We start from the raw sequence: 15,780 nt of genomic DNA, 5'->3' as shown, positions 1-15,780 counted from the left end.
AGCTCCAAGTCCAGTCGCAATTTTCAACCTTTAGTTGCAGGGGGCACAGCCCACCATCCCAGGAGGGAATTGAACCAGCAACCTGGTTGTTGAGAGCTCGTGCTCTAACCAACTGAGCCATCCAGCCACCCCATCTCTGGAAACCTTAAGCAAAACTTGAACTGTCTCCGAAGGTTGAGATGATGTAACCACTGAAAATTCTAATATTATAACCAATCACTGTGAAGAAAACAGTCACTGTATACTCACTATATAAGCTGCTTTATAACAATTTACCCGTCCTCCATTTCATGTTTTGGTTTGAGTCCTCCCATTTACAAACTGTCTTGTTGATGTGTGCACAATAATCTTTTACTAATTACTACTTCGGTGATTCATTTGGTTTTACTTCTGTTATTTCTGAACTTTTGACAGAGGAAAACTAGGACAGTGTGGTTTTCTGGCAGCAAAGAAAGTCTGAAAAAAAAAATTAAAAAAACAGGGAAACATGTAAGGGGTTGTGATCAACTCCCCCAAAAGCTACTAGTGGGTCAAGTAAGTGGAAGACTGAGAATTTACCATTAGATTTACAAACATGGAGAACACTGTGACCTTGATGGGTGTAAATAGCACTTTCAAAGGGTTTTGATAAGTGGGTGAATAGAAATGGGGCAGTAGATGGATGGTGATGTGAGAGAAGAGACTTTTCATTTTTAAAGAAAAACAAGTATACTTACGTACTGACAGAAAGACATAGTAGAGGGAGATGCTGATGGTACAGGAGAGAGGGGTGTCCACTGGAGAAATATCTTTGGGTAGGCAACAGGAGATGAGCTCTAGTGCTCAAGTTTAGTATCTGGCCATGGATAGGAACATAAGTAGTTTATCCCTAATGACAAATAAAAGGTAAAGATATGGGGGGAGAGCCTATGAAATGTCTCTTCTGTTTTTATTTTCTCAGTGAAGTAGGAAACAAGATCATATAAATTGATCATGAAGCTGGTGGGGGGAAGTGTTAGAGTTTTGTTTTAAGAAGAGAGAGGATGTTTTCACTACAGGGTGGGACTTAGTGGGCGTGGGAAATAAGATGGGATTAGTGGCTACCACTGAAGCTCAGCTGAAATTAGTGGTTATGAATTTAAATAGAAATAAATCAGTATAGTTGTGCATTTTTCTCCAGCCATGTGGAAATAGGTGAAAAATAAGCAGAGTATTAGATTGAACCTGGGCTGGGGGTCATGCCAGGCAGGTACTCTAAAGCAGGCGAGATGGGCAAAGGGAGTTGAGGGTAAATTTAAAGAAATGATTACAGTGATGGACATGGAATCTAGTTTATTTCAGGAAGAAAGGGAGACATGAGTGAAAAGGTGGTATCAATACATGGTAGGTCCCAGTGAGGTTGAAGAAATACAGGAATCAGGGAGACAGAAAAATAGGAGGTAGGGGCTGGAGAACAGACTCGAGACTGAGACCTTGGAAGGGTTGCAATGATTGGTTATGAAAAGCTATATGGTTTGTCCACAGAAGGAAAAATGAAAGGTAACAGTGTTGGAGAAGGTAGTCATAAAACTACCACCAGAAGAATCATCTACATGGACATTGATAAAACCAAGAATTATGAAGTGTGATGTTACAGAGAGTAACAGTGGGATAAAAGCTAAAACTGTCAAGGAAGGAAGGGGTGATTTGGGGTCTGTAGATGACTGTATAAGGAGATAAGTTATATCTTGCATTTTGCTAAGAATTAAAGGAGATATGAATGTAAAGGGATTATAAGAGTATCCAGTCCATGGTGAACTCAATAAACGTCAACTTTTATTATCCTATGATGTCTACAGCTGGCAACAATGTTGCCAATACCCAAGCATAACTCACCTTAATAATGAGCCACTGAGGATGAATTTTATGTTGGAATGGGTGGTTGGGTTTCTATCCAGATTACAAATTGAGATGGCTGCTGGGGTCTAAATGGGGTGGGATTACAAGCATCAGAAGTATAATTTCTGTGAAGAGTCTATTTTAGTATATAATAAACTTATATCAATAAGTAATTCCATAAAATTGTGATTTACTTATTTGCAGAAAAACTAATATTTTTTTCCCTCTTTTAATTATATTTCCACTGAGCCACCCTACCCAACATGCTTATAAAAGGAAGGTGTAGGGCAAGAGAAATCATCAGAGATTTCATGTCAGAACACAGGCCTTTCCAGCAATGTGAGTTCTCCATACTTTGGAGGATGGTATTCTTCATAAAGTCTTAATAAACCAAGGATGTAGGCTTTCTTGTTGATTTATTAGCATGTCATGAAAATTAATAGACTAGACTCTTCATTGAAAACAAATATACTTTCTTCATACTTTTTTGTATTTATTGATTTTCTGTATTTTAGTATCTGACTCATTTAGGTTGACATTACATCTTAAACCTGTATGGAATTCTGAACTGGTCTGTTCTTTTTGGAATAATCAACACATTCCTGTTTTGCTATCAGATCCAAAGTGGTAACCTACTATTTTATGATATAGACAGCATTTGCAAGCCAACACTTCAGTGAACATAATTTTTAGTTTGTTATGAAGTGGTGGCAGTTACATTCCTCTAGATATCCAACTTTATTCTGCTCCCAGATTTCTATTTTAGCAATGAACAGCTAGATTTAGAAAGGAATAGTTATTATCAAGATCTGCAGGGGCTTTTGAAATTGACTTCTTCCATTGCTGGGTACATGTGGGAGTTTTTAACATATAATTTCTCCGTCTCCACTTGATTTAACACTTAGGGACAACAGAGAAAGAAAAAGATGAGTGGCAGGCAGGCAGACAGTAGGGGTTCCCACTATTTCCTTTGGTATTTGGGGAGACTATAAGATTTTGGGGGAAATAGATAAGGCACTATGGAAGTAAGGTGTGACGGATACTTCATTTTCTCTTACCAGGAACTTTTAAAATGTCTATTTCAATATTCTTTGATCAAGTTTATATTGAGTGCGGAGAACACAAAACAGTATGTCTATCCTAGGATTCTGAATAGACATGAAATAACTACGGGTATTAGATTGATCTACCAAGGATGAAACAGAAGCTTCACCACTCCATGAAGGAATGACCTTGGAATTGCATTTAAAGCTCAGGCAGATTTGGAATCAAGATAGCCTACGAAGGGACTGTAAAAGCTGTCTAGCTCTGGAAGCAAACAGAAAAAGGTAAGAAAAGGTGGATATGAAAGAGTGATGACTACAGAGGTGTAAGAAAATATGCCTTCTTCAGGAGATCAGGGAGAGAAAACAAGGTTATGTGATAAAACTAAAAATGCAGGGAAACAGTATTTGAGGAAAAGCCGATAGCTGTCATTTTAGCAAACAGCTATACTTATCTAAGCCCTGAATCCAGCGCAGAAGAACTGATGAGAAACATGATTCATCTACGAGTAACGGTGGCCTCCTATGACACAACCAGCAAACCTGTGCTGAAGACGGACGGAGAAAGGACAGCAAGGAATGGGCAAGATTCAGAAGATTGGTCAAGTTTCTCTAGTGAATACTTATTTACATTAGTATAAATATAGAAATGTAAAAGAATTTGTGCCTTGACAGTGTTCTAGAAAACAAGGATGGATGAATCTTTATTTCTACTCAGCAAATGAAAACTTTTTTGGTTTGTTCTATTGTCAACAGGAACAATGAAAGCACATTCTACTTCTCATTTATGTGAAACATAAAGCAAGTCAGGATGGCTAGAGTTTATTTGTCTCAGGGAGACAGTGACTCTTAGCTAATTCTAAACTGTTGGCACTTAATTGAGCTGTTAATACCCTTGCCAGTCTATTCAAAATAAATCATCCACACTGTTCCCCTTGATTTTCTTTCTCCCACAGGACATCGTATCATCCACAGCCTCAGTGATTGACTGAATTGCTCTCTAACATAAAGTCTTATTTACAATAATATTCTATAATAGCAAAGGAACATTTGGCTTTCTTTCAGTTGGCATCCATTTCTTTCCTTTTCTGTTTCATATATTGTGGTAACACTTGAAAACTTGGTGTTGTTTCATTAATGTCTTTGTTTTTGCCCTTGAATCATTAACAATGATCAGCATGGTCTGGGAAGAATATTTATTACTTCACTACATCTTGAATTTCTTGCTAAGTTGGAGTTATTTAGCCAGATCTTAAATTATTCATGGTTCTATATATACAATGACAATTTAATTGCTGAAGACTTGGTATGTTTCCCACTCTAAAATGTTATGATTCTTCAGTGAGGAGCCACAGACTACGGGAAAGACATGGGCTGGTCTGATCTTTTTTTTTTTCACCCCTGCACATTTCCAAGGTCATTTTGATGATTATCTCTAGACATCAGTACAAATATGAAAGGACACATCATCTGTACCATATGGTCTACAGAAAGACTGAAAGCTCCTTCAGGCTGCCATAACAATGAATCTTCATTGTACTCTAGAGCCTCTGTGGCCTTGTAGGGGAGTTTAATGGGTAGAAAAAAATACAGTCTCTATCTCTTTGTCATGCTAGATTGTGTCATATTCCCCACCCCTTCGATTCTTCCCAATTTGAGTCCTAGTGAAGAGATGCCTTTCAGCAATTTTGTGAAGATTTAAATGGAATAACATAGAAGAAAAATGTAACAGCTCATTGAGAACAATATTATATGTAATTGAGAGCTACCACATTTAAGCTCAAATTAAGCTTAAGTAACAAGGGTATGTTTCTTAAGCAAAAGCAAAAATCTGACTGCATCCAGGCACTTTCTATGCTACAGATTTCAAGTTCTGTATCAGCCTAATTTCATAAGCAGACCGTTTTTGTTATTCACTTGGTGTAAGTATTCAAATTGATCTCTTAAATTTAAATTTATATTTCTTCTGACTTTCAACTTTCCCAAATAAATGAATAGATTTCAGTTGTGAATCTTGGAAAAGCTCTACTTTCATACTAAAAAAATGACAACCATTTCTGGTCTTTACCAGCTATAATACGGTTCTGAGATGGAGACTTCATAACAATGTAGACTCTATTAGCACAGATTATAAATAGAATCATCTTCACAGTAGGAAACACCAGCTCAAAAATTATTCCTTTAAGGCCTTTTGGGCAATCTCAGGATAGCTAAGGGTAGATTAAGTAGCCAGATTCAAAGAACTCAAGAATTCAAAAGTAGTGTCCTTTAAGTAAAGCATAAAAGTCTTTACTAGATTAAAAAAAAAAAAAAATCAGACGCGACCTCAGTAAAATAATTTTTTAGAAAGTTAAAAGAATAGGAAAGCAAGTAGTGGGAAAATATATATTTTAAATTAATTCCCTTTTTATTTAGACTGGCATAGAAATTCCTAAAGGAGTTCTTATGAAAAAATGCCACAAATATGGATTATATTAATTTTTAAAATAATTCTGGCTAAACCTTCTCTTTAAAGACTATCCTGTCCACAATAGATTCTTCACAGAAATACTGAAATACCATGATTAAATATCACTCTAATTTCACCAAAACAAACAAAACAAAAATATAAAAGGCAGAGATTACTTGTAGGTTTTATATGCTTGCTCATCTTTATTTTTCTCTTAATTTTTAGGACAATGATTTCCAAATAATTTAGATTCCCTTTGTTTGAAAATAATAAATGTTACAACCTATGAAAGCTCTTAGGTTTTATGTCACAACACTTAAAAAACAACAATAACAACAAAAAAACCTTGTCTGCCATATTTGTGATATGACAACAATTTTTGGTTACAAATAAATGAGGTGAAACAACATTATTTCCTATATAAATTATAAGATATAGTTATATGGAATAGTTTGGATAATTCAAATTCAAACCATATTTATTGGGCACTTTCCATGTGTCAGGCAGTATTATCAGTTAATCCTTAAGAGTATTTTAGAGAGGTATGTGTGACTAATCCCATTTACAACTGAGGAGTGAAATAGTTTTTAATGTCAGACTATTAGTAAATGGCAGAAATGGGACTCCAATCATGTCTTCAAACCCCAAAGCTATGCTTTATCCATGACACTTCAGGAAAAGCAAAATTCCATGATTAATTACTACTAGTGAGTATTCTGAGGGAGTTTCCACTTCAATATTACTTATGTAGGCTTTCTATGTGGGTCTGAATGCCAAAATAATAAGGCAGTTTTTTGAGGAAGTAATTTAGCAAACCAAAAAATAGCTTGTGCAAGGGCAGGGTAGAGCACAAACTTTTGAGTTCTACATCACTGTCTTCTATGTATTTGTGTGCTTTATCAGGAGTGTGCATTATTTCATAATAGAAACAAAATAAATTTCAAAATTTAAAACAATAGCTTTCAAAACAATATGTGTAATTAATCCTTTTTCACTTTTGTAAAATGATATGCTACTAAACCATATATATATATGTATGGCGATATATATATATATATATCTCCAAATGTTAATAGTGGATACCTCTGTCATTATTGTAAGTGGTTTTAACATTTTTCTTAGTAGTCTTAATAGCTTTTTAAATAGGTTTCTGCACACCTGAATCTTTTTTTTAAACCATATTATGATTTACTTTTATAGTTAAAAAAATAATCCACAAAAAGAAATAATTTCTGTTTTGAAAATAATGACCTGTATACATACTTTTATTTCTTGGGTGAAATTTGGGTGCCCTCTAGCATATTTCAGCAAAACCTAAAAGGAGAAACCACTGAGAAACTGGGCACATTTTGAATTCTATGCAAGTACTTAAAAGAAAAAAGAAATACCAACTGCCAATATACAGTTAAAAAGCTCCTCAACCTCTCTAATGGTCAAAGAAATACAAATTAAAACCCAGAGACACAAATAAACATCTCTGTCTGGGTCTCTCTCTCTCTCTCTCTCTCTCTCTCTCTCTCTCTCTCACACACACACACACACACACACACACACACACACACACAAGCACGAGCTCGCGCGCGCCTGGCAGGATTTAAGACTTGTAAACACCCCGCGTTGGCACTGTGCTGTGAGAGCAGGCTTTTGCGGAGATCGCTGGAGAGAACAGTCTGCTTTTTTATTCAGTTATGTGGCATTATCTGTCAAAATTTTTGAATGTTCAAATCCTTTAATTAGTAATTCAATGTCTAGGAACATATTCTGTGGAAAGGCATAGGTGCTTGCTGTAGCACTTTTTTTGTGATAGTGAAAATTTGAAAATAATTTCAAATGTCTTTCCATATGGAAATAGTTCAATGAGTAGTGACACACGCACAATATGGGACGCTCTGCAGATGTAAAAATGAACATGATTCATCAGTATGTCCCAAATCAGGGAACATCAAGATAACTTTTTTTTTTACTGTACACAGAAAAAGGTTTGAAAGGAGACCTGGTCAGCATTGACTATGCTTACCATTAGGAGGGGAGTACATTGAAAGGAGATATCGAGGAACCTTCACTTTTTCCTTAATAGATTCACTATTATTTGGAAAGATTTTTACAATGTTTACTAATGCTCAACATTTTTAAAAATCAGAAAATAGCTAAAATTGACTTAAGTTTTGTACTTTTCTCTAAGTCAGTTGGAATTCCATCTTTGGGGCGGGGCGAAGCACAGGTAATTTACATTCCACGTTGTAACATTTTTCAGGGCCCCAAATTATGGATAGGTTTCAATACTGTAAGCTCCTACTCTTACCCCCACCTCCCAGGTAATAAGGTTAGGCACCTGTCACAAAAAAGCAATCTGGTACACCTTATGTTATTTGAGGAAAATTATCTGCACGCATTAAAATGTGCTTCTCTACTTCTTTAAAAGACTACTAATTAAAAACACTCTTTAAGCCAACATAAAACTGCTAGAAAACAGTTCTGAATTTATGTGGTGAAGAAACTGCTTAGGATGAATCTGACTAAAAGAAAACACTGCATTAGGTTTGGGCCTAATATTTTTAATGCAGGCTACCAGCATTGCAAACAGAGATTTGTGAAGTAGTAGATTAAATGGGAGCAAGGGATTGAGGGAGTCAGACAGCACCCCAGATTGAGTTCAGGTTTTTAACTTCACATTGCGATTTCAGGCAAGATACTTAACATCTCTGAGCCTCGGTTTCCTCATCTATAAAATGGGGCTAATTATGATATCTTACTACATACATATAAAACCTTACGATATTATTGGCAGCCAATACATTATTATTTTTATTTTGGTTCAGAATTATACAGTACTTAGCATATCCCCCAAGGTAGACTATTTTTCAAATATTGCATTTCACTTGAAATTACCAATTATTGATTCCTGGATGCATTATCTCTTTAAGATTAATAATATTCATTTTTTAATTTAAAAATTAATAAACATTCATTATGTTAAATTTAAGAAACACAGATAAAAGAAAAGAATATATCCCCTTCACCTAACCAGTCAACTAGAAAATGTTTACTAAGTACCTACTTAATATGCCAGGATCCATCCTGGGCACCAGGCACACAGAGTAGATAAGATAGATATGGTCGTTATCCTCAGGAACTCTGGTTGAGAATTAATAACCTAGAAAGAAGTGACAATAACCAAAGATACCTACCCACATGCCCCAACCTGCACTCTGAATCTTACACTCCTTAAACTATTTATAATGTCACTATCATTATACAGTGTCAAAATAGGTTAAAATTCCTCAAATATGCTCCTTTTCCTAATGCACTGCATCTCATCCCATCTTGCTTGCTCAGGTACACTGAGCCAGCAATTCTTTCCTTCTCTCACATCATTAACTTTTCACATAAATATGCTGCTATCTCTCCCATTTTAAAAAGTAACAACCATCTCCTGACACTATTTCCCCTCCAGTTACTGCCCCTTTTCTTTGCTCCTCTTTGTGGCAAAACCCATTGAAATTATTATCTATACACACACACTAAATCTTCACCCATTCACTCGAAAACCCACTTAAATTGGGTTTGCATCCCACCAGCTTACAACACTGCACTCTTGAAGGCCATCAGTGGACTCCATGATGTTAAATGCAATAGCCAATGCTCAATCGGCCTTGTTACTTGACCCATAAGAAGCAACTGAGACAACCAATCACTTTCTTTTCTTTGATGCTTATTCTTCACCTGTGACCTAGGGCAACGCATCTTTTGGTTTCCTCCTACTTCACTGATTGGTCCTTCTCAATCTCCTTTGCTGGTACTCCTCATCGCTCCAAACTCTTAACTAAATTGGAGAAGGTCAGGTCTCAGTTCTTGGCTTTTCCCTTTAATTTATATTTAGATATTACATTTGTTATATCTAATGTTCTCTCATGGTTTTACATACCATCTATATTTTGCAGATTCCCAAACTAGTATATTCTGTCCAGACTGTTTTCCTAAACTCCATGCCCCAATATCTAACTTCCTCTTTAACATCTCCATTTGAATGTATAATGGATATTTTAAAACTTGTGTCCTCACCTGAACTTCTGATTTTCCACTCAGTCCTGCTACCAGTGAACTTCTCCATCTCTACTGATCATATTTTGATCCTAGTTGCTCATTATACTTAATATCTTCTCTTTTTGTAGTGCTCACAATCTATCAATAAATCACACTGGAACTACCTTCAAAACATATCTAAAAGCAGACCACTTTTTACCCCTCACTGCTATCACCCTGGTCCAAGCCTACTAAGAGTTCTCTCTTCTGTTTTTTTCTTTTTCTTTTTTACAGTCAATTTTTAACACAGTAGCCTAGCAGAACCTTTTATTAAATATGTAAGTCAGATCACATCACCTTCTTCTCAGAAGCCTACAAGGTTTGCCCCTCCATTTACTCAGAGTAATAGTCTTTCATTAGCCTAAAGGGCCTATATAAACAGCACCCTTCACTTCTCTGACTCTTATCACCAATCATTCCAGAAACTTGTGGCCTCATTGCCGAGCTCGCTCTGCCTGAGGGCCTCTGTGCTATTTGTCCCCTCTGCCTGGAACTCTAGTGACCCAGGTAACCCTTGGCTATCTCCTCTACTTCTTTCAACTCTCTCCCCCTCTCAGAAAAGCCTAAGCTGTCTACTTTATTTAATATCACAATCTGCTCCCTACTCTGTACTTCAGATTCCACTTCCCAATTCTATTTTTCAATTTTCCATACCACTTTCTAAAATACTGTAAGGTATTTTGTATATTCTAAGTATGCAGACTATACAGTAGGCTCCTGGAGCACAGGTATCTTGATCTGTTTTGTTTATTGATGTGTTCAAGGCCCTAGAATAGTACCTTGCACATAATAGATGCTCAATCAATATTTATTGAATGAATTATTTAAAACAACTGATTTTATTGCAATTTCAAAACAAGCTAAACCTTACTATTTTTATCAACTTCTACCTGCATCAGGAGAACATCAACACAATCATGCATAGAAAGAAAATAATTGAGTTTGGTGACTGAGAAGTCTCTGCCGCTACCCCAGGTAAATCTGCTTTTTAAAATAATATTTACAAAATAATATATGTGACCTTTTCAAGATGTAATTAAATGATACTGGACATGTGGTAATGATCACACATCCAGTATCAAATTCTAACTAAAATATAATTTAAATGTTCACAAGCTCTTAGGTAAATCATTTCAACTATTTTTATCTTTACTAGCAAGGTGTAGTTTTAAGTTGCATGTCTTTAACTACAAGCATTGTCTTTTATTAATAAAAAAAAAAGCAGAACAATTAGATAAAAATTTCATTAATGAAAATGATAACAAGAATCCAGGAAAACCTTACAAACAAGGTCAGCTATAGCTCTGAAGTCCCGGTAGATGTCTGGCATAGTTAAGGAAGATGGATGAGACAAACTGGTCTAGTAAAGGTACGAGAAAAATCCCAAGGCCTCAAATTAAATGTTAGTCAATTGATGTTTTAGCTATCCCAGGAAGCCAGATAACTGTCACCCTCAGCCTACTCAGAAAAGGACAGAGCCACACAGCATATTTCAACTGCTAATAAAAACCGACTGTTGTTTGATCTGTTTCAGAGGAGTTTCAGCATCCACTGCTGTTTACTACACACAGATTCTTGGTAAATTCAGAAAAAAAAAAAATCATTCAGATTTACTCTTGAATACTCCATAAAAATTTGCACCAGAGATCTTAAAGAGTATGACTATTCCTAAATAATCACGTATATTCCAAGGTAAAAACCTATTACCAAGAGAGAACGTTACAATCATTTGCAACTAGAATGGTTACAAGGTAAATGTCCATTTATTTGGCATCTCTTATCAAAAGTCTGAAAATTCATTTCTAGGCATTGATGCAGGGAGAACAACCGTGTATGTATTTAAAATTTTAAATCTAAGGATCATTATGAATAGTGGGAAAATATAAATAATCTCACTGTTTAGAAGCAGATAATTTATCATATAATTTGATACACCCATACAATGTAGACACATTATTATGAGGTTAGTGACATTTGATGAGATGAAAAGAGATTTGTAACATACTGACAACTGAAAAAAAAAGCTAATGTTTTTTAATCAATTGTTGGAGTCTTTTTAAGTGTTTTATATACATATATATATATATACACACACACACATATATATATACATGCATATGTATACATATACATACACACATTTGTATTTCACTATATATACTTTATAATGTATACCTTATATATAATATATATGTGTGTATATATTATATACGCATATATTCATTAATGTTGACAGGATCAACACTCAATGGTACTAGTAAGTTAAGAGATTTATGAGTCCAAGAAAATTATATGCAAAAATGTGTGTGTATGGGCTTTTCCCCCCCCCCCCAGAAAGCTTTATCTAATTCTCAAAGGCCTGGTTCTCAACACTTTTATTTTCTCCATACCATTCACTCGTCCAGAACAGTCCCATCAGTGATATTCTGCATTAGACAAACTAATTTTGCAGAGAAGGGAATAGAATGTCAGGAGTGTTAGAATGGTGTATCAAAGTTCTGGAAGGGAATGGGCAATATGGAAAACAGTCTTTAAAAATTCTAATCACTATTCCAGGCTGCAATAGCTGTATTTGGAAACTGCCAGCAAGGATACTGCAGGAGTGAACAGATTTTCAAGTTCTAGAGCTAGCCAAGACTTTGGACAAATCACCTGACCACCAAAGTCTCACTGACCACCAAAGTCTCAGTTTCCTCATTGGTAAGAGGGCAGGTTTGCCCTCTACCTACACGATCTTGCCTTTATGATGCTATATAAAGACTTTGAAGAATACAAAATCTATAGAAGGGAATAATTGAGTCTATACTCCCCTACCTTGGCAAATATAAGCATTCACCCTAAACCTGGGGTAATCGGAGACTTGTGCCTTCACTGAGTGCACAGTGGAAGAGATGGGGCTAACTGCTCAGTGTACGGCCTAAACATTTAGAGCAGAAAGAGCTGCTGAGGGGTATGAGATCTACAGTGACAACTTGAGAGGTCAGCAGACATTGCATCTGGATTTGTGGTCACTACAGACATAGATCTAATTCATCTTTGTATCCCAGGGTGTGTGTCACCTGGGCCGGATGCCCCACAGTGCTCTAGATGTGTGGAGAGAAGAATATGTGTCATCAAATGGGCAGAAAACTTTGAGGGGAGATATCACCTATTATGTGGTAGGCAGACCTCCAATTAGGTCACTCTAAAGTAGCTAAAACAGAGGAACGAGGCCTTAGGACAGCGAGTGTCCTGTTGCACAGCCTCTACACTGCTCGTGAGTACTGAGAAGCCGAATTCCAGCAACTATGGGAAAAGCCATCACATAGAAAATAAGGCAAAAGGGCTTTTCCTTTACAAACATCTCTAATCTCCCATATGTGAGTTATACAATACGTAAAAGAACCTGACAGCCCTTCCTCATTGTCTAAAAAAATCCAGTTGGTAGAGATGATGTGATAACTTGACAAGAAATGAGACAGAAGGAGGCCAGAGCTCCAGATATAGACTGAGCTAGACTTTCAACTCTGAACAGTAACTGACCCTGTAGATGGATGGATATTCAAGTAAAAGAGGTTGATTGATTGATGGAATATAAAATACTGACTCCAAATTCAAGGAGTCAGGGCAATACAAGATGTTATAATGTAACATTTTCTTTGGAAAGGCATACTTTTTCAGAAAAAAGCCTGCCACATAAAAATATTTGATTTTTAAAAGTATATGCAAAATGTTCCTGTGATGTTATTTCTAGATGCATAAATTACACAAATTATCCAGAAATTACGTTAAAGATAAATATAGAAGGACTATCAAACTACTAACCACAGAAAATGGACTATTTCTTTCAAGCAGGGCCAGGCAGCTGAGTTCCCCTCAACATTACTTGAATCCAGAGTTCAGAATTTAGAGATTTAGACTAAGTAGGTAATTCAGAATTCAGCAGGAATACTGTAGGGACAAGCCAGCAGGGATTCCTGTGGAAAACAAAGAACTGGTGCAATAAAACTAGAAAGATCAATGAGGTGTCTTGTGAAATAGAGGGGGAAAGTCTGCATGTCTCCAGGGCTGAGTGAGCAGAGAATGGGGAGCGGCTGACTTCACAGGTAAGCATCCCAAGGAGATAACAGTAGAGAAAAAACAAGAACATAGGTATTAATTATGTTTCCCATAGAATTAAGATAATTTTAAATGCAAAAATAAAGACTTTCTAGGTATTGGGTAAAAGACCTCCAAATAGAGGAAGAGATAAGCATTATAAGCTTCTGTCTCAGAGAGAATATCAACTTACCCAAACATTGTTTAGACTAGTGGAAATGTTAAACACTGGGCTACAAACCTAAATTAAAACACTACCAGTACACTGAATTTAACAATAAAGACAGGGAGTAATTTGCCAGGGCAAGCCACTGAAGCAAATAATATAAACAAGTTCAACAGCGTATTCAATGCATTTGAGAGCAAAAAGAGGGAGAGAACTGGTTGCCGGCCAACACCCATGCCTCAGTGAGAGAATGCACTGTGCTCTCCAGGAACAGTAATAGGAGGGAGGTTTGGACAGGAGAGCATTGCAATTCACGCTGTTTTATTGGGCGATGGTCTACAGGTCAAAACACTTCTGGCATTTCATCCTTTGAGTTCACTGGCATATGACCAGCAACTCTGGAGTTCTCTTAACTTCAAGGATAAGGCTTCACCTATAGATGTGTTCTGAATTCCAGCACCTCTCGTTATAAGCAAGGAAAGTTTCTTACAATTTGCTCCAGCATAATCTCTAACAGACATTCCTAACCAAGAATCAGCCTCACACACAAAAAAAAGATCCCAGGTACATATTAAATTAATGTTTTAAATTTATGCTTTTTCTTATACCAACTATTATTACTATAATTGCCTACTTTTATCTTTCTGTTAACCATATCAGGCAACCACCTGGATGCAATATAAATCCAAATTAGTTCAAGCTAGAAGGTTATATAAAGAAAACTGTCAAAAAATGTTTTAATTATCACCAAAATGCAGTTATTAAACATCTTGTTACACATTGGCTATGTACCCACACTGTAAATTATACTATAGAACAAAGTCTTTGTCTTCTTGGAGTTCTCAGTGAAAACATATCTTAAAAGGAGCTATGTAAAAATGTTTAAAACACATAAGCAATAAGGAAAAATAATCAAATATTGAACCAACAGGTGAGTCTTTTACATTAATGTCAGGTAAAATGTCAGCTTACGTAGGAGTAAGGGGGAAAGTGGGTGTGTACACGATGAGGAAGAAAATCAAGTAGGTTAGCCATGAAAATTCAGTAGCCTAGTTCAATAGAGTGAAGGGAAAAGCAAATTCTTGTCTAGTCCTCCTTTTCTATCAAGGGAGGTATGATAGACTTAGGAAACCAGAGTAAAAGTAGTGCATATTGATCTGTTCGTTTTACTGAAAATACTTGAAGAAAATGCTTCAAGTCATCAAAATATCCTATTGTATTATGATACATGTAAGTATACTATAGAGTTGAATGCAAATACTTGCATGGATTTTTAAGAAAAAAAGACAAGACTCAAAGAAAATTGAAGTCTGTCACAGTTGCTTAAATAGCACCCACCTCACCTTTTCAACCCGCTACCCCATGATAGTTCATTTTTGCTATAGTCCATCATTAAGATTATTTCTTCACCAAATTTGTGGGGGTGGGGGGGAGCCTAAATATGTTTGGGATGATTGTAGAGTAAGAAGTGATAGAAATGTTCTACTCAGCAATTTTTGCTATTTGAGAATCTGCTAAGGCCAGTACACAGCAATGGGGACAGACACTAGATCCTTCACAGATGATGAGTGTGTCCCTGAAATAGTATTCACAAATGTATTGTCACATTCCAAAAAATAAGTCAAGACTCAATGCAAAAAGAAGCCATTTCATTATTTTTTAATTAATGAGGGGGAGATACTTCAACTGAAGCAGAGGAATAGAATATCTATTTCTATCCATGGAGATGATTATGAAAAAGTGGGCGAAATGTCAAGGAAAGATACTGGAGAAAGCCATTGGAAATGTCAATGATCCATTTCAAAAGCAATTCCACAAAATGGCTTTTTAAGGCTACATAATGAAAGACTAGACATGCCCCTTCTTCCCTAAGAGTTATGGAGGAAGAGATAGAATGGAAATGGGGACAGTGGGCAAGTGGCAGAGAACACAGAGCTAATCATTTTATGAAGAATATGGGAAAGTAGAGGCAGCTAATACAGTCTTCAAAGAAGTAAGAATTCTAGTGAGAGGAAGGAAGGTATCATTGGAGATTGGAATGCCAGAGCCTCAAAATCATCTGTCCCACTTTTCTCCTACCGGTTTTTGGGAGATAGCACAATTAG

At 36.1% G+C, this 15,780-nt stretch overlaps 1 protein-coding gene across 2 annotated transcripts in view; it reads right to left on the bottom strand.

Annotated features, from left to right (window-relative positions):
• Positions 1 to 15,780, bottom strand: part of CSRNP3 (cysteine and serine rich nuclear protein 3) — a 192,821-nt gene that overhangs the window by 115,881 nt on the left and 61,160 nt on the right. The window lies entirely within an intron of this gene.

Source organism: Rhinolophus sinicus, linkage group LG01 (genome assembly GCF_036562045.2).
Source record: "Rhinolophus sinicus isolate RSC01 linkage group LG01, ASM3656204v1, whole genome shotgun sequence".
NCBI classification, from domain to species: Eukaryota; Metazoa; Chordata; class Mammalia; order Chiroptera; family Rhinolophidae; genus Rhinolophus; species Rhinolophus sinicus.
This window is presented reverse-complemented; position numbering and strand designations above follow the sequence as displayed.